We start from the raw sequence: 19,599 nt of genomic DNA, 5'->3' as shown, positions 1-19,599 counted from the left end.
GGAGGGCTGGCGAAGTCAGCTCACAAAAGATTTGGCAAATACAGGTAAAGGAAGCAGTTCACATTGCAAGGGTTTTAAACTGAAATGGCCACGTGACGACCTTTCGAGGCAGTTCACCAGCTCCACCCTTATTTCGTGTTCCGTATTTATATCGGTATTTCGAATTTATTTCGTATTTTTAATGATTTCGGCATAATTTCGTGCTTTACATTTTCGAGCATTTCGGGAGAGCACTTCCAGGTAACCTTGACATTCATGTCGGCATAATAACGTCGTTCAAATTGTGCCATTCTACCAGTCATAAGCCGATCAGGCCAATAAAATAAAATGGTCAAGTCGTTCACAACTTACGTTCGTGAGCACGACATCCAGACATGACGGCCCTCAATTGGCTCTCAATCACTGTGTTGCAAAATATGCTATATGTTGCAAATATGTTGCAAAATATAATGACGTAATGAAACAATGACGTATCGAAGAGCATGCCTGCTAACAAATATATGCAACTACCTGCAACGACTATCTTCAGTCGATCCACATGTTTGCAGAGTGGAAGTTGTGCCAATGTTTGCCACGATGTAGCAAAGTTTCATTCAACATGCCATGAATGGTTTTTCCGCAAAATATTGCGTAATGGTTACAAAACGTCACCTACAAGTCACGTTGAAAATTGTTTGTCAGAGACCACAGTCAGAGGCTACCATCCAACTTCAGCATCATCTAGTGGTAACCTGCAAGCGGTAAATGAACAAAAGCTTTGTTTTTGTATGCTGTTGTGTTACTGGAGTCCATAAATTGTTCATTGACATTTCCCCTTCGTGTAGTTGTTGAACTCTGGAGGCGGAAACCTGGGGAGCCTCAGCAGAGCTCATGAATGATAACAAGCATTTTAAAACACCAGAAAACATCATTTGTTGTACTTCCGCCATGGCTTGCGTGGCTTGTACCAAAAATTGTCCGCAGTAAAAATTAGTGCTCTTTAGCCACAAGTGTGGGGTATACAGCATTATGTACTAGCAAAGCAATATTGACAAAATAGGCAAAATGGGTAAATCAACTCAATTCAGAAAAAAACAAATTAGGCGTGTGATACTTGGAGCAACACAGCAAAATGCTGTTTGCTGGGTTGCAGAATGTTTGTTATTATTGGCGACTTTTGCTGAACCTCTCCACATTTCCACCTGCAGAGTTAAAAAACAGAATATGAATGGCATCGAACAATTTATTGCCTTCAGTAGCACATAAGGATAAGAATAAAGAGGCCGTTCATTTACCGCCTGCAGGTCCTCACTGGCTGATCTTGACGTTGGATGGCAACCTCTGACTGCGGTCTTTGCAAGCGATCTCAACGTGAGTTACAGGCGACGCTTTGTAACTCTTGCACCGTGTTTTTTTTTGCGGAAATCAGCCATCGCATGTTGAGTGGAACTTGACCAACATCGCCACAAGCGTTTACACAATTCCAGCCCACAAACATGTGGATCAAGTGCAGATAATCATGCAGACAATTTGTATGCATAACTTCTTTTGCGATACGCCATGCCGACATTGTGCACTGGCAAAGCCAAGTGGACGATAGCAATAAAACCTATTTGCTTAGTTCAGTAAACCATTTTAGGCCCATTATAAGTGCAAGAGTGAGTTTATGATGTGGTGATAACGGCGAAAGGGGGTAGTGAGCGACGTAATCAAGCTGCATGATACTTCCATCCACCATAATTGCAGTAGCGGACACCTGCTACCTTCACGTCTTGATACCTTGATTACACACCTTGTGCATACCTTGATTGGTGCACACCTTATGAATACCTTGATTGCTACATACCTTGCACATACCTTGACTAGGTACCAAAGTTTTTAGTAAACATGGACGCTTGTAATTATCTCAGCGAGCGGCGTACGCATTTGGCGAGAAGTGCCCTAATGAAACAAACGCGTTCCACCATCAGCAGATTTGTCGCTAGTGCATTCATCCTCTAAAAGCGCCATCTTCAGCGAAACAAGCATTCATGTAAACAATGTTTCCCAAAGCCACTGTACCATTAGAAAAGTCACTATGCTAAACGCCGTAATGAAGAAATCACAGCCACTGTGCAACGATTCGTCGAATTCGAGTGGAGACCGCCTCTTGTTTAATATCTCTTTTTCTAAAGTAAGGATTTTCAGGCTCGCATGCCATTTATTGTGTAAGTGCTTTGGGTAAGTGGATAACTGAGGATATCACATTATACGTACGTTGGAAAGAGCCAAAAAAATATAAATTTTTGATTTTAGAAAGGCGAAAAGAGAGTGCTATGCCATTTTCTCCCCCGTTGAATCGGTTACAAGTCAATTTTTCCGAAGCATTTCGAGACAGCTGGTACGAACAATCGAATTGTACCCGTGTGATCTAACCATGTGTGCAAGCTGCAAATTGCTTCACGTCAGAGACTGTCTTCCGCCCCGTTTCTTCTGTTGGAGGAGGTGCCCAGATTTCAGTCTCGTGACTTACACGCCAAGCCTTTTGTTTATCTTTGCCATCGCGCTGCCATGAGTATGGAATACCCCATGGTAACCACCCCTACAAAACCGCGCTTCGTAATCAATGCAGGCAGGGCAAGTCATTACTGGGCAGCATTCCGGCGGGCCGCGCTGCAGCGACCGGCAGTGCTTAGTGCTAAGTCTGATGCGTCTACTTCTTACCTGTGTTTTACGCATTGTTCAGGCTAAGCTCACGACTCGGGTAAGTCTTAACTAACAGCTGAACTTTGCGGTTCAGACTGTCACTGCGCCACCTGGTTTGTCGAAATCTTAACCGTGCATTGGTCAAAGGAAATGTTTTACATTCGAAGATGCTGAAGCAAGCATCAGATATGGAGAAACGAGATCACGGTTAACTATTTGTATTCTTTAAAGTAGAAAAAAACTAATCACAACAACGCAGTTTCTCTATTTAGAAGGTATACTCCTCGATACGTCATTGTTTCATTACGTCATAGTATTTTGCACAACAGTGATTGACAGCCATTTGAGGGCCGTTATGTCTGGAAGTCGTGCTCACGAACGTAAGATGTGAACGACTCGACTATTATATTTGTATTGGCCTTGATCGCCGTATGGCTGATAGAATGACAGGATTTAAATGAACGTTGTAATGCCGACATGAACACCAAGGTTACCTGGAAATGCTCTCCCTGAAACACTCGAAAACATGAAAATAAAGAAATGATGCCAACAATTTCTAAAATAACAGAATAAGTAAAAATACGAAATAAATTCAAAATGCCGAATTAAAAATGCGAAATTGGGGCAGAACTGTGAGCTGCCTCGAAAGGTTGTCAAGGTGACCATTTCAGTTTAATATACCGTACAAGTGTGAAATGCTCCCTTTAACCACCTCTTACCGACTTCTGTGCGCTGACTTCGTCCCGCCATCTGTTGACTTTGAAGCCTTGCTGGGATGGGTCGGTAACCAGTGCTTTGCTGGGTTTCCCTCCTTGCGAGATGGCAGAGCAATGTACGTACAACGCAGCAAACATTACTATTCAAAGTTGCATACTTTGCACCTAAGGACTGAGCGGCAAAAAGCCGGATTGGTATGCTGTTATAGATTTCACAGCCATGTTTTGGAGTTTCAATGCAGGATCATGCTCCCAATTCAACCCAGTATTGGGTGGTGTTCGCTGTTTGAGCATGTCCCGTGTAGCTGCAGTCACCAAATGTGTGCGCGAACCACTGTGCGTTTGGATGTGGGCTGTCCCCGATCCCACCCTCGTCATTTGCAGGGTGTTGGCTCTTATGTTCCACTTGTCCGGTGGTTTGGCCAATGGTTCTTTGGATGAACGGGTTCGTGCTTTTCTAATACTTTGCCATTCTTCTGGTGAGCACTTCTATTTGAAATGGTGTCCTCTGTTGTAGATTGCCACTGGCTGAGACTACAGCTCAGACAGTGTCCACTGTCGTTAATGGTCACTAGTCGTCACTTTGTGTGAGCGATCTACTGCTGCAATGCCGCTGTAACGCTGCTGCAGTGCTACTGCAGTACCGCTCTCGTCACCATTATGCAAGCTGCAAATCATTCTCTTGTATAGTACCCTGCCCAAACAAGCGCATTCTCGAAGTAGGGAGCGTTCCGCGTGTTGATGACTGTCATGAAGTACTGCTCGGTCTGCATGGCTTTCATAGACAGCAATATAGTATCGCCAGCAGGCGGGATCCAGGGCAGGCTGACCCAGGGATTGTCCCTGATGAAGTCGCCGATGTCATGCTCGAAGACAAGGTCAGCTTCGATGGTGTACACCTCGCTGGTGAGCGTCTGAAATGTGGGCAAAGAGCCGATGAATCCCCGCCAGTGTTTTGACGGCGGTATACCAACAACGGGGCTCTGAACCGTGGACCGGCTCCAGACAAGCGCAGAACGGCAGTTTTTCGCAGAATCGAGTTGGCTCCGTGCGGGTTGTCGATATCCCGTTCAAAAATGTTTTCCGGTTTCATCCCGAACTTCTGCAAGTCACAAAAAGATGTGGGATTGCGGTAACCATGGGCACGTTGGGTGACAAAAGGAGCACCCCATGTCACTGCGACGCTCAAGCTCCGATGAAGTCAAGGCATATTGATACAAAAGTGATCCATATTGCGCCCAACAATTTGTGGCTATTGTTATGCCTTTTAAGAGGAGTGTTTCCCATTTCTGGGGGGGGGGGGGGAGGAGTTGAACTGCCATCTCGCATAGACATCTTCAAAAACCATCTTGGAGACTTTTGGTGTAGTTCACAACCCTGCCCTTCATAATGCCCAAGCATCTCTATTTTCGGAGGTACGCGCTTGCCAAAATGGGATGATTATTCCCCGAATAGGATTTGAAAGTCATGTTGGCATTTGTGATGTCATAATGTTATCAAATACCTGCCATTCCGTGAGCCATGCCGCGATCAAGACGAAGACAAATAAAATGTTGAAGCATTCGTATCTGGCGTTGGTGAGCACGATTTCCAGATAAAATGGCCGCAAATGAGCTCTCGATAAATTTTGTGCGATGCGTGCTGACGTAATCAAGCCGTGTCGCATTTAGAACCATATTTACCTTACAGAAAATTGTGATGTCTAGAGCAGTCCTTTTGACTTCAAAAGTACACCAATAGTCACAAGTGAAATTGTTTCATCATAGCTGATGCTTGCCTAATATTTTCAAATGTGAAACCTTGCCTTTTAAACCGACTGAATGTGTCGCAACGCATCTTACCCCCCTCATACACCAGGCGTCTTACTGGCGCAACTGCGCTCTGGGCTCATGACGTCACGACAAGCTATCTGCAAAACTCGATATGATGCGAGTACTATTCACTGGGAATAGTGGACGCCTTCCCACTGCTCTCAGTGGTGTCCTGGCCAACACTGTACGGCCGCCGCGTTCAGACACAATAAAACACGAATGCTGGATGTTTGGAAGTGTTTACAAACCCCGACTTGAAGTTGCCGAACTTGGTCCAGGCGGTGATGTCGCTGATGGATCTGCAGAAGAACGTCATCAGCGCCCCGTCGATGGAGCCGTAGAAGGTACCGTAGGAGGGTGCGCCGAGCGTGTCCACCAGGTCACGGCAGGTTACTATGCGGTCAGTGGTGCAGACGCGCCCGAAGCATTGGTCGCCGTCCTGCTGGCAGTCGGAGTCGGTCCGGCAGAACTGTTAGTGGCCGGAGCGGCCCGGCATCACGTACAGCTCGACCGTTTCGTTCACTGTCAGCTGGCCGAAGCCGGGCACGGACCGGTACAACCTGCACACCATCTCTTCGGGAGAGAAGCTGAGACTGGCGCAGTCGCTGTGCTGGTGACAGAGGCCGCCGCAGGCGCAGCTGCTGGCTACGGACCGTATCTCGGGCACCACCAGCTGGGTGTCATCCATCGTGCCCCCCTGCAGCACAGTGTGCATGCAGGCCTCTGTCGTGCATGGCAGCAGCAGCAGTGACAGCAGCAGGCGTGGCAGCAGCAGCGTCAGCAGGACCAGCGACTTGCGCACAGTTGGTGGAGCGAACATGACCAGCCTGGCTGCCGGGAAAGCGAAATAGAATTATCCCACTTGTCCTTCTCAATCACAAATATGCATCTTAGCATCTAGCATTTCTTCACGACAAATTCTGATGTTTGCGTATTATTCGTCCAGTATTTCCGCAAAACATGATAGAACAAGGAAATTTTTGAAAATTATGTCTCATTTTCAAGTTAGAAAATTTATGTCTCGCATGGCCTTTCATGCAAAAGAGTCCATGACATTCTGTAATCTAAAGAGAAGGCTGGCATGGCTTGACAACTGTGTCAAGTCCAGCTTGGTGCAATGATCTAACTACACATTGAGAGGTAAAACTCACAGCAGAAGAGAAAAACATTCCGAAGAACCCAGCTTGGGGTCCCACTAACCCAGGAAGCTTAGTCATTTCTCGGTGGTAAGCACACCGCAAGAAAACACACGCCATTTTGCGAAACTTCACTCCTGGATTTTGCATGTCACCAAATAAAGCACAGGTCACAGTGAACACAAATCACATCCAAACGCACAGTGGTTCGCAGACACATTTGGTGACAGCAAGTACACAGGACATGCTGAAACAGCGAACACCACCGAGTGCTGGGTCGAATTGGGAGCATGATTATGCATTGAAACTCCCAAAACATGGCTGTGAAACCCACAACAGCATACCAATGCAGTTTTTTGCCGCTCAGTCCTTATGTGCAACTTATGCAGCTTTTAAAAGCAGTGCGTTCTGCTGTATACACAAACTGCTTTGTTATCCTGCCAGGAGGAAAGCCCAGGAAAGCGTTGGTTACCGACCCATCCCAGCAAGGCTTCAAAGCAAACAAATGGAGGGGCGAAGTCAACTCACCAAAGTTGGCAAATGCAGGCAAAAGGAAGCATTTCACATTTGTACTGGGTTTTAAACTGAAATGGCTATCTTGACGACCTTTCGAGGCAGTTCACAGCTCTACCCTTTTTTCGTGCTCCGTATTTATATCGGTATTTCGAATTTATTTCGTATTTTTAACGATTTCGGCACAACTTCGTGCTTTTTACATTTTCGAGCATTTCGGGGAGAGCATTTCCAGGTAACCTTGGCATTCATGTCGGCATAATAACGTCGTTCAAATTGTGCCATTCTACCAGTCATAAGCCGATCAAGGCCAATACAATAAAATGGTCGAGTCATTCACAACTTACGTTCGTGAGCACGACATCCAGACATAACGACCCTCAATTGGCTCTCAATCACTGTGTTGCAAAATATCATGACGTAATAAAACAATGACGTGTCGAAGAGCATGCCTGCTAAATGGAGAAACTGCGTTGTTGGGAGCAGCCTTTTCTACTTTAAAGGATACAAACAGTTAAACGTAAGCTTGTTTCTTTATATCTGATGCTTGCTTCAGCATCTTCAAATGTGAAGCATTCCCTTTGACCAATGCGCGGTTAAGATTTTGGCGAACCAGGTTGCGCAATGACAGTCTGAACCGCAATGTTCAGTTGTTAGTTGAAGGGATTGCTCGACATTTGTATGGCGTTTTGAACTGAAATAGCCATCTTGAGGACATTTAGATGCAGTTCACGGTTATGCCCTTTTTAAGACCCAAAACGCTCTAGTTCCTGAGTTACACGCCCGCAAAATACGAAACGGCTTATTTACAGCCAACTTCAAAGTCGCCTTCTGATTAATGACGCCATAGAAACGTCACCACATCCCCGTGATATTACAGACTGCTTTTTGTTTACGGTCAAAACGGCATGGCCACTGCTACATTCACAAAGGCGATGATGTTGCACATGTGGTACAGTCCGCGGAAGATGATTGGCTGTTAGTAAGCTTCTACTACTGAATGCGTGTCGCGACCACAAGCGTGAGCAATTTTGGGTTGTGCGACACTCGTCGTGAACGGATCATTTTTCCTTATTTCTAGGCCACAAGTAAATGTTATAAAAAAGAACTCCACTGTCTGCAAAAAAGTAAAGTACCCAAAAATGGGCACTCTCCGTAAGACGCGACGACAAATCTGTCTTTTTTCTCCCGCTGGCGTTTTTTTTTTCTTCTTACGTATGTCTTACAGACAGCTCGGTTGGTGCCATGTGTACCAAAGCACAGAACTTTCCACTGGTTCGTGGGTTAGCAAGTCATCATGAACTTACGGAACACTACAGTAATTTTAGATATATTTTTCTCTAAGTATTTCACACATGTGGTACGACAAATTTAGATCTTGTACAAAAAATTGTGCTTTACAAGGAAAATCTCTTGAGCTGCATTACCATGAACCCTCATTGGGATTTTGTTTCGAAGGGAGGGCACGGTGAAGTTCGTTGTTGTGAAGGAAGGTCTGTGCGGAAATTGTGAGAAAGCCTGCAATTTGATAGTCCCACGAGCTGTGCAAATGTGAAATTGCATTTATTCGACAAAAGAGTGTGAATTGGGGGCTCGAAATGCGTGTGATCTCTGGTGGTGCGTGCCAGTGGCTTGTATTGGTATTGATATCATGGGGAGTGTGCGTACGAAGTTTATTATCCTGAGAGAGAACATTGTATTGGTATTCTTCAGTCCACTGACTCCCAACAAAATGTTATATACTCATGCTTGATATATTTATTCCTATTGATATTGATTCCTGCCTCTACTTTTATATTTGTGTTTGAACATGACAAATGAATGCTGACAAACTGAGAGAAACACTAGCACTTATGTTGCAGGGGTGTGCAAAGTCAGGTACTGGTACTGGTACCTCATTAATGGTCTTGCCAACATTGTGAACCTATTGAGGTATTACAGCATGTAATTAATCCATTGCATGTCATATCAGCAATTCATTTTGGCAGTGGAGGCTGGTGTGTGCAGCTTATTAATGAACATGCTCAGTATAGGTTCTTATTATAAGGTTTTGCAAAATGTTCTTTCGTTAAATAATTTTGAAAATATAGAGCTTTATTATTACTGATGCACATTGTACTGTCTTCACAAGTTTTGTATGCAGGCGAGCACCACTCCTGAGTAATCAATGTTATAGTCACTGCAACTTGCATGGGATACTGGGCGCTGAGAAAGGTGGAAAAGTATTGCTTTTGGTGTCTTGGAAAGTACTTAATAACATGATTATCATGACCCTTGTGTGCACTGGTAGCTTCATCACTTCCTTGCATTTTGCCAATCCAACCATAACTACATGCACTTGTTATTTCTCCAGGCTTGTGCAAGGTCAGCATGTTTGCAGTGTGATTTCACCACATGTAAAATTTCCTGCTGTTTTTTAGTAAAGCAGCCTGGTGGCTGCAGCATGTTGCATGACCATAGAAGTGAAAGATATGTTTGCATGTTTCCCACCTGCGTTTTCTGGATTCCGGAAGCAGGCTGACCAAGTGATGGCACTTATTGGTTGTCTGCTTTGCCGAAAGTGATTTGTATATGGTATCATGTGTTTTTGATCAGTCATATGTCAGATGGAAAGTCGATACAGGAGCGCATGCTTGTCCCATCCCTTCATGATGAAATTAATTGTGAAAGCGGCATGGATTGCAGTCGAAAAACCATATTGTTGTTCATTATGTCATGCCACATTACAGCACCGAGATAGTGCCACAATAAAGCTATTGACCAGTGCCATTACACCATGTACCACATTGGTTGAGCACCCTATGTCAAGCCTGAGATAGCAGCTTATAATTTATAAATGACTCGTAAAAATTCATTCAACAATGCGAAAGGACTGTCCACGGCAAGAATGTCGTTGCACCACAATGGTTTTATCAGGGTTAACTATTACTGCATGAATAATCCCAAGCAAAAAAAAAAGAATTGGTAGCCCAACCTTACTTTGCTTTGCCATAGCAATAGCAATGCTTTGACAATCAATGCGTGGCAACATTACAAAGTTATTAATTTTTGCATGACACCACATTTCCCGTCACAAACAATAAAGACAATGTCACAAATTTACTAATTTTGGCACGACACCCCATTTCCAGTTACAAACAGTAAGAGCAGTGACTACTGTCCACATCACATGATACCAATGTTAGGACTACAGCGCTCCGCGCAACGATGGGTCGGCAATAAAGCATTGACAAAATCAGCAACAGCAAAGCAGCAACAACAATAGCACAGCATATCGTGCTTTGATATTTATAATCTGCCAGAAAAGCTGGCGATCGCTACGTTACGCATGTCAAACAGTCGACGAAAGCTTTTCTTACCGCCAGCAACAAGACAAAAAATCCATAAATAACCCACCCACTAGTCCAGCCCCCCCCCCCCCCCAACACACGTAGCCACCGCGACGAGAATGGCCGGTTGGCGTCAGCTTTCGTGTGTTTCGAGGTATTCTTTAGGTCTGGCTGCCAGATGCTGCCAGGCTTTGCTGTCGTCACAAACCCATTTCATGACGCCATCAAACAATGACGTAATGAGCCCATTTTTGTAAACTTTGAAGCTTTGCTACTTAGCGTCGTTTTTGAACCTTGAAACCCTACCAATACTTACAAAGAAGCATTTCCCATCATATCTGATGCCTAACTCAATATCTTTAAATGGGGAACATTCCCTTTGAGACTTACCCGAGTCGTGAGCTTTGCTTGAACCATGCGTGTAAAAAACTAGGCAAGGAGTGTGCGCATCAGACTTAGCACTAAACACTGCCGGTCGCTGCAGCGCGGCCCGCCGGAATGCTAAGCAGTAATGACTTGCACCGTCTGCATTGATTACAAAGCGAGGTTTTGTCGGCGTGGTTACCATGGGTTTCTTTCACGCGCATATCCGCACGATACAAAAACAAGCAAATGGGATGGTGCGTAAGTCATGGGACTGAAACCGAGCACCTCCAAAAGAAGAAACGGGACAGAAGACAGCCGCTGGCACGAAGTGACCTAAAGGAGCATCCCACCTTTTGCAGCTTGCACACATGGCTAGACTGCACGGGTACAATTTGATCGGCTGTACCAATTGTCTCGAGATTTCTTCGGAAAATATCAGAAATTTGATTTGAAATAGCCGCTTCAACAAAAAAAAGTGTATTGCACTCCCTTTTCATCACCTTTGTGGAGTTAAAAATTCCATTTGTTAGGTTTTTCCAACATGTTTATATTTGATGTTCTCAACATAGTTACTAACGAAAGTCCTTGCGTAATAAATGGCAGGAAAGCATGCAAATCGTTAATATAGAGAAAGATATTCAAATAAGAGACGGCTTTAGAGCGAATTCGACGAATCGTTGCACAATGGCTGCGATTTCTTTCCCAGGCGTTTAGCATAGTGACTGTGCGAATGGTACTTTGGCTTTGGGAAGCACTGTTTACATGTATGCTTGTTGCGCCCAAGATTGCGTTTATAAAGCAGGTATACACTAACGACAAATCTGCTGATTGTGGGACGCGCATGCTTCACTAAGGCACCGATCGCTAAATGCGTACGTCGCTCGTTGCGATAGTTACAAGTGTTCATGTTCACTGAAAAACTTCATACCTGGTCAAGGTAGGAAACAGTCAAGGTATGTACAAGGTAGGCAATCAATGTATCAATACGCGAAGGTAACAGGTGTCCACAACTACGATCATGGTCGATAGAAGTATCATGCAGTTTGAATGATGATGTTTTGCTCCACTGTAGGATTCCCTTATGTTACTTAACTCGCTACTCCCTCTCACCATTATAGCCACATAATTAGCCCACTCTTGCACTCATCGTGAGCACTAAATGGTTTACGGAACTGAGAAAATAGTTTGTTTGCTATGGTCCACTTGGCTTTGCCAGTACACGACGCATGGCGCATTGCGTACGAAGCTGTGCTTAACGAATATATGCAACTACCTGCGACGACTATATTCAGTTGATCCACATGTTAACAGAGTGGAATTTGTGTCAATGTTTGCCACGATGTAGCAAAGTTTCATTCAACATGCCATGAATGGCTTCCGCAAAATATTGCGTAATAGTTACAAAGCGTCACCTGCAAGTCACGTTGAAATTGTTTGTCAAAGACCACAGTCAGAGGTTACCATCCAACTTCAACATCATCCAGTGATAACCTGCAAGCGGTAAATGAACAAAATCTTTGTTTTTGTATGCTGTTGTGTTACTGGAGTCCATAAATTGTTCATTGACATTTCCCCTTCGTGCAGTTGTTGAACTCTGGAGGTGGAAACCTGGGGAGCCTCAGCAGAGCTCATTAATGATAACAAGCATTTTAAAACACCAGAAAACATCATTTGTTTACTTCCGCCATGGCTTGTACCAAAAATTGTGCGCATTAAAAATTAGTGCTCTTTAGCCACAAGTGTGGGGCATACAACATAATTTACTAGCAAACCAATAGTGACAAAATAGGCAAAATGGGTAAATCAACTCAACTGAGAAAAAAAATAAGCGTGTGATAATTGGAGCAACACAGCGAAATGATGTTTGCTGGTGTTGCAGAATGTTTGTTATTATTGACGAGTCTTGCTGAACCTCTCCACGTTTCTACATGCAGAGTTAAAAAGCAGGATGTAAATGGCATCGAACAATTGATTGCCTCCAGTAACACATAAGGGAAAAAATAGAGAGGCTGCTCATTTACCGCCTGCAGGTCCTCACTGGCTGATGTTGACGTTGGATGGCAACCTCTGACTGCCGTCTTTGACAAGCGATCTCAGCGTGAGCTACAGGCGACGCTTTGTAGCTATTGCACAGTGTTTTTTGCGGAAATCAGCCATCGCATGTTGAGTGGAACTTTGCTAACATCGCCACAAGCGTTAACGCAATTCCAGTCCACAAACATGTGGATCAAGTGCACATAATCATGCAGACAATTTTTATGCATAACTTCTTATGCGATACGCCACGCCGACATTGTGCACTGGCAAAGCCAAGTGGACGATAGCAATACAGCCTATTTGCTTAGTTCAGTAAACCATTTTAGGCCCATTATGAGTGCAAGAGTTAGTTAATGATGTGGTGATAACGGCGAGAGGGGGTAGTGAGCGACGCAATCAAGCTGCATGATACTTCTATCTACCATAATTGCAGTAGCGGACACCTGCTACCTTCACGTCTTGATACCTTGATTACACACCTTGTGCATACCTTGATTGTTACATACCTTGCACATACCTTGATTAGGTACCAAAGTTTGTAGTAAACATGGAAGCTTGTAATTATCTCAGCGAGCGGCGTACGCATTTGGCGAGCAGTGCCCTAATGAAACAAACGCGTCCCACAAGCAGCAGATTTGTCGCTAGTGCATTCATCCTTTAAAAACGCCATCTTCGACGAAACAAGCATTCATGTAAACCATGTTTCCCAAAGCCATTGTACCATTAGAAAAGTCACTATGCTAAACGCCATAATGAAGAAATCACAGCCACTGTGCAACGATTCGTCGAATTCGAGTGGAGACCGCCTCTTATTTAATCTCTCTTTTTCTAAAGTAAGGATTTTCAGGCTCGCGTGCCATTTATTGTGCAAGGGCTTTGGGTAAGTGGATAACTGAGGATATCACGTTATACATACGTTGGAAAAAGCCAAACAAATATACATTTTTGATTTCAGAAAGGTGAAAAGAGAGTGCTATGCCATTTTCTCCCCCGTTGAATCGGTTACAAGTCAATTTGTCCGAAGCATTTCGAGACAGCTGGTACGAACAATCGAATTGTACCCGTGTGATCTAACCATGTGTGCAAGCTGCAAATTGCTTCACGTCAGAGACTGTCTTCCGCCCCGTTTCTTCTTTTGGAGGATGTGCCCAGATTTCAGTCTCGTAACTTACACGCCAAGCCTTTTGTTTATCTTTGCCATCGCGCTGCCATGAGTATGGAATACCCCATGGTAACCACCCCTACAAAACCGCGCTTCGTAATCAATGCAGGCAGGGCAAGTCATTACTGGGCAGTATTCCGGCCGGCCGCGCTGCAGCGACCGGCAGTGCTTAGTGCTAAGTCTGATGCGCCTACTTCTTACCTGGTTTTTTACGCATGGTTCAAGCTAAGCTCACGACTCGGGTAAGTCTTAACTAACAGCTGAACTTTGCGGTTCAGACTGTCACTGCGCCACCTGGTTTGTCGAAATCTTTACCGCGCATTGGTCAAAGGAAATGTTTTACATTCGAAGATGCTGAAGCAAGCATCAGATATGAAGAAACGAGATCACGTTTAACTATTTGTATTCTTTAAAGTAGAAAAAAACTAATCACAACAACGCAGTTTCTCTATTTAGAAGGTATACTCCTCGATACGTCATTGTTTCATTACGTCATAGTATTTTGCACAACAGTGATTGACAGCCATTTGAGGGCCGTTATGTCTGGAAGTCGTGCTCACGAACGTAAGATGTGAACGACTCGACTATTATATTTGTATTGGCCTTGATCGCTGTATGGCTGATAGAATGACAGGATTTAAATGAACGTTGTAATGCCGACATGAACACCAAGGTTACCTGGAAATGCTCTCCCTGAAACACTCGAAAACATGAAAATCAAGAAATGATGCCAACAATTTCTAACATAACAGAATAAGTAAAAATACAAAGTAAATTCAAAATGCCGAATTAAAAATGCGAAATTGGGGCATAACTGTGAGCTGCCTCGAAAGGTCGTCAAGGTGACCATTTCAGTTTAAAATACTGTACAAGTGTGAAATGCTCCCTTTAACCACCTCTTACCGACTTCTGTGCGCTGACTTCGTCCCGCCATCTGTTGACTTTGAAGCCTTGCTGGGATGGGTCGGTAACCAGTGCTTTGCTGGGTTTCCCTCCTTGCGAGATGGCAGCGCAATGTACGTACAACGCAGCAAACATTACTATTCAAAGTTGCATACTTTGCACCTAAGGACTGAGCGGCAAAAAGCCGGATTAGTATGCTGTTATAGATTTCACAGCCATGTTTTGGAGTTTCAATGCAGGATCATGCTCCAAATTCAACCCAGTATTGGGTGGTGTTCGCTGTTTGAGCATGTCCCGTGTAGCTGCAGTCACCAAATGTGTGCGCGAACCACTGTGCGTTTGGATGTGATTTGTGCTCACTGTGAGCTGTGCTTTATTTGGTGACATGCAAAATCCAGGAGTGGAGTTTCGCAAAATGGTCTGTGTTTTCTTGAGGTGTGCTTGCCAGCTAGAGATGACTAACCTTCCTGGGTTAGTGGGACCCTAAGTTGGATTTTTTTCGGGATGGCTTTTCTCTTCTGCTGTGAGTTTTACTTCTCAATGTGTAGTTAGATCATTGCACCAAACTGGACCTGACACAGTTATTAGGCCATGGCAGCCTTCTCTTTAGATTACAGAATGTCATGGACTGTTTTGCATGAAAGGCCGTTCGTGGCATAAATGGCGAACTTGAAAATGAGACATGATTTCCCTGTTCTATCATGTTTTGCGTTAATAAGGAACGAATAATACGCAAACATCAGGATTTTTCGTGAACAAGTGCTAGATGCTAAGATGTATATTTGTGATTAAGAAAGGACAAGTGGGATAATTTTACATCGCTTTGCCGGCAGCCAGGCTCGTCATGTTCGCTCCACCGACTGTGCGCAAGTCGCTGGTCCTGCTGACGCCGCTGCTGCCACGCCTGCTGCTGTCACTGCTGCTGCTGCCATGCACGACAGAGGCCTGCATGCACACTGTGCTGCAGGGGGGCACGATGGATGACACCCAGCTGGTGGTGCCCGAGATACGGTCCGTAGCCAGCAACTGCGCCTGCTGCGGCCTCTGTCACCAGCACAGCGACTGCGCCAGTCTCAGCTTCTCTGCCGAAGAGATGGTGTGCCGGTTGTACCGGTCCGTGCCCGGCTTCGGCCAGCTGACAGTGAGCGACACGGTCGAGCTGTACGTGATGCCGGGCCGCTCCGGCCACCAGCAGTTCTGCCGGACCGACTCCGACTGCCAGCAGGACGGCGACCAATGCTTCGGGCGCGTCTGCACCACTGACCGCACAGTAACCTGCCGTGACCTGGTGGACACGCTCGGCGCACCCTCCTACGGCACCTTCTACGGATCCATCGATGGGGCGCTGATGACGTTCTTCTGCATGTACTTCGGCGGCATCACCGGCTGGACCAAGATCGGCAACTTCAAGTCGGGGTTTGTAAACACTTCCAAACATCCAGCATTCGTGGTTTATTGTGTTTGAACACGACGGCCGTAGCGTGTTGGCCAGGACGCCGCCGAGAGCAGTGGGATAGCATCCCACTATTATCAGTGAATAGTACTCGCATCATGTCGAGTTTGACAGATAGCTTGTCGTGACGTCATCGGCACAGAGCGCAGTTGTGTCAGTAAGACGCCTGGTGTATGGGGGCATAAGATACGTTGCGACACATGCAGTTGGTTTAAAAGGCAAGGTTTCACATTTGAAGATGTTAAGCAAGCAACTGCTACGATGAAACAATTTCACTTATGGCTAGTAGTATACGTTTGAAGTCGAAAAGATTGCTCCGGACAGTATAATTCTCTGCAAATTAAATCTGGTTCTCAATGAGCCACGGTTTAATTGCGTCTTCACACTTCGCACAAAATTGATTGAGAGCCAATTGGCGGCCGTTGTATCTGGAAATCGTGTTCACGAACGCCAGATACGAATGCTTCAATATTTATATTTGTCGTGGTACTGGTCGCCGCATGGTTCACGGAATGGCAGGGATTGGATAACATTATTACGACATCATGAATGCCAACATGACTTCCAAATCCTCTTCGGGAGATTACGTTCCCATTTTGGCAAGCGTGTAGCTCAGAAGCCATAGAGGCTTAGGTGTTCTGAAGGGCCAGGTTGTGAACTGCACCAAAATGTCTCCAAAATGGCTATTCAAGATGGCTATGCAAGATGGCGGTTCAAAAACCTACAGAAATGGGCAACACTCGCTTTAAAATGCATGGTAGTAGGTAAAAATTGTTGGGCGCAATATGCATCACCTTTGTATCAATATGGCTTGATTTCATCGGAGCTTGAACGTCTTGAGTAACATGAAGTACTCCTTTGGTTACCCCATGCGTCCATGGGTACCGCAATCCCACATCTTTTTGTGACTTGCAGAAGTTCGGGATGGAACCGGGAGAACATTTTTGAACGGGATATCGACAGCCCGAACGAAGACTACTCGATTCTGCGAAAAGCTGACGTCCTGCGCTTGTCTGGAGCCAGCCCACGCTTCAGGATCGCCGTTGTTGGTGTAGCGTCGTCGAACCCCTGGCGGGGATTCATCGGCTCTTTGCCCACATCTCAGACGCTCGCCAGCGAGGTGTACACCATCGGAGCTGACCTCGTCATTGAGCATGACATCGGCGGCTTCATCAGGGACAATCCCGGGGTCAACCTGCCCTGGATCCCGCCTGCTGGCGATACTGCACTGCTGTCTATGAAAGCCAGGCAGGCCAAGCAGTACTTCATGACACTCATCAACACGCGGAACACTCCCTACTTCGAGAATGCGCTTGTTTGGGCGGAGTACTATATAAAAGAATGATTTGCAGTTCGTACAATGGTGCCGAGAGCAGTACTGCAGCAGCACTGCAGCAGCATTGCAGCGGCACTGCAGCGGCACTGCAGCAGCACTGTGGCAGCATTGCCGTAGCACTGCAGCAGCACTGCAGCCGCACTGCAGCGGCACTTCAGCGACATTGCAGCAGCACTGCAGCGGCATTGCGGTCGCACTGCGGCAGCACTGCTGCGGCATTGCAGCAGCACTGCAGCGGCATTGCAGCAGCACTGCAGCAGCATTGCGGTGGCACTGCAGCAGCACTGCAGTAGCGTTGCAGTGGCATTGGGGTAATAGACCACTGACACAAGGTGACGACTAGTGACCATTAACGACAGTGGACACTGTCTGAGCTGTAGGCCCAGCAAGTGGCAATCTACAACAGTGGACACGATTTCAAATAGAATTGGCCATCAGTGGAAGGGCAGTGTATCGAAATAGCCCGAACCCGTTCATTCATAGAATTATTGGTCCAAGCACTGGACAAGTGGAACATAAGAGCCAACACACTGCAGATGACGAAGGTGGGGTCGGGGACAGCCTATCCTCAGCCTGTTTTTGGTGCCATTTTGTGCCATTTTGACAATGGCACACGAACCTGCACGTGCTGCATGCAAAGAAGCTCGGCAAAATCACGTTACACCGTCTCCCAGACTCTCCTTCCAAATAAGGGGGCGGGGGGGGGGTCATCGCCGATACTTTTGCTGTCAATTCGGGGCTGAAAAATAGCCGTGCGTAAGCGTAACGGTTGATAGCTTACAACTTTTGGCTCGCATTTGGAAACACCAGGTTCGAAGCAATGGCATGCGTTGAGTATCGCCCATGGCAAGCACGCCGTCCAATCTGTGCATGTTTCAGAAAGAAACCATTTGTCGCCTCCGCACAAAGCCGCAGCGTTTAGATGCACGTGCCGCTTCGCTGCGGGATTTCGCCGGGCGTGCGGACTGCGGCCACTTGCCGGATGCCGGAGTGGCGGAGTGGCAGCACATTCGCCCAGAAGTCGGAGTGGCCACTGCACCTGCCACGTGTCAGAGCGTTGACTGTACCGCCCGCGTGTCAGAACAGTGACTGCACCATCTGCACAAGTCTAGGCTCTCACACCCCCAGCTGCGTCGTTTCCTCACTGCGGGAGCACATTTGTGCTTGGTCGGTGACAGTGACCGCTTTTCGTAGTCGCTGGCTGCCCGGCATACTGTCCCAACTGTCCCGGCTGTTCCGGTATGCTGTCCCAACTGTCCCGGCTGTTCCGGTATGCTGTCCCAACTGTCCCGACTGTTCCGGTATGCTGTCCCAACTGTCCCGACTGTTCCGGCATACTGTCCCAACTGTCCCGACTGTTCCAGTATGCTGTCCCAACTGTCCCGACTGTTCCAGTATGCTGTCCCAACTGTCCCGGCATACTGTACCGACTTTCCCAGCATACTGCCTAGGCATACTGTCCCGTCTGTTCCGTCATATTGTCCCGGCTGTCCTGGCATCCTGTCTAGACTGTCCCGACTGTCCCGGCATACTGTCCCGTCATCTGTCCCGACCGTCCCGGCATACTGTTCCGACTGCCCCGACTGTCCCGATATACTGTCCCGTCATACTGTCCCGACTGTCCCAGCACACTGTCCCGCATGTCCCGGCGGTTGGTCAAGGATCAGTCCTGTGCCTGGCGTCGCGACCATCCCCTCATGACGCCGCAGTCAGCCTCCGCTGTTCCGGCTCCCTCTCCCTTTGCGTGATATGAACACCGCAGCACGGAAGAGGAAGGAGCGTAGCGACCACTATTAATCGGTCGTGTAGAACAATTGGTGGAAAAGGGTGCATCCACACAGCGGGATTGCCTGGGGCAAAACGGCCGCAGGCAGAGCAAGATTACTGTGTCGAGGTTTGCATGAGAAGTGACGAATTGGTTAACCGCCGACAGCGTGCCCTCTCTCTCGTCGCACTTTCGGTGATCCCCGCTTTTCGCTACAGACGGCCTGACATCCACGGGCGTGTCGCTCACCACCGCCGAAATATATGCGCACGCGTGTGGTGATGTTTCCTTTGGAGCGGCGCGAGAGCGAGAGCAAACGTTTGTCATGGATGACGTTTGTTTGACAATAGCACGTGCCAAATATTCAAATGCAGATCTCAGCATTCGGGCAAGGCCTGAGATGAAGTA

This window comes from Pollicipes pollicipes, unplaced genomic scaffold (genome assembly GCF_011947565.3).
Source record: "Pollicipes pollicipes isolate AB1234 unplaced genomic scaffold, Ppol_2.1 Scaffold_6052;HRSCAF=7182_pilon_pilon_pilon, whole genome shotgun sequence".
Lineage (NCBI taxonomy): Eukaryota > Metazoa > Arthropoda > Thecostraca > Pollicipedomorpha > Pollicipedidae > Pollicipes > Pollicipes pollicipes.
The sequence above is the reverse complement of the archived record's forward strand: the minus strand, read 5'-3'. Positions refer to the sequence as shown.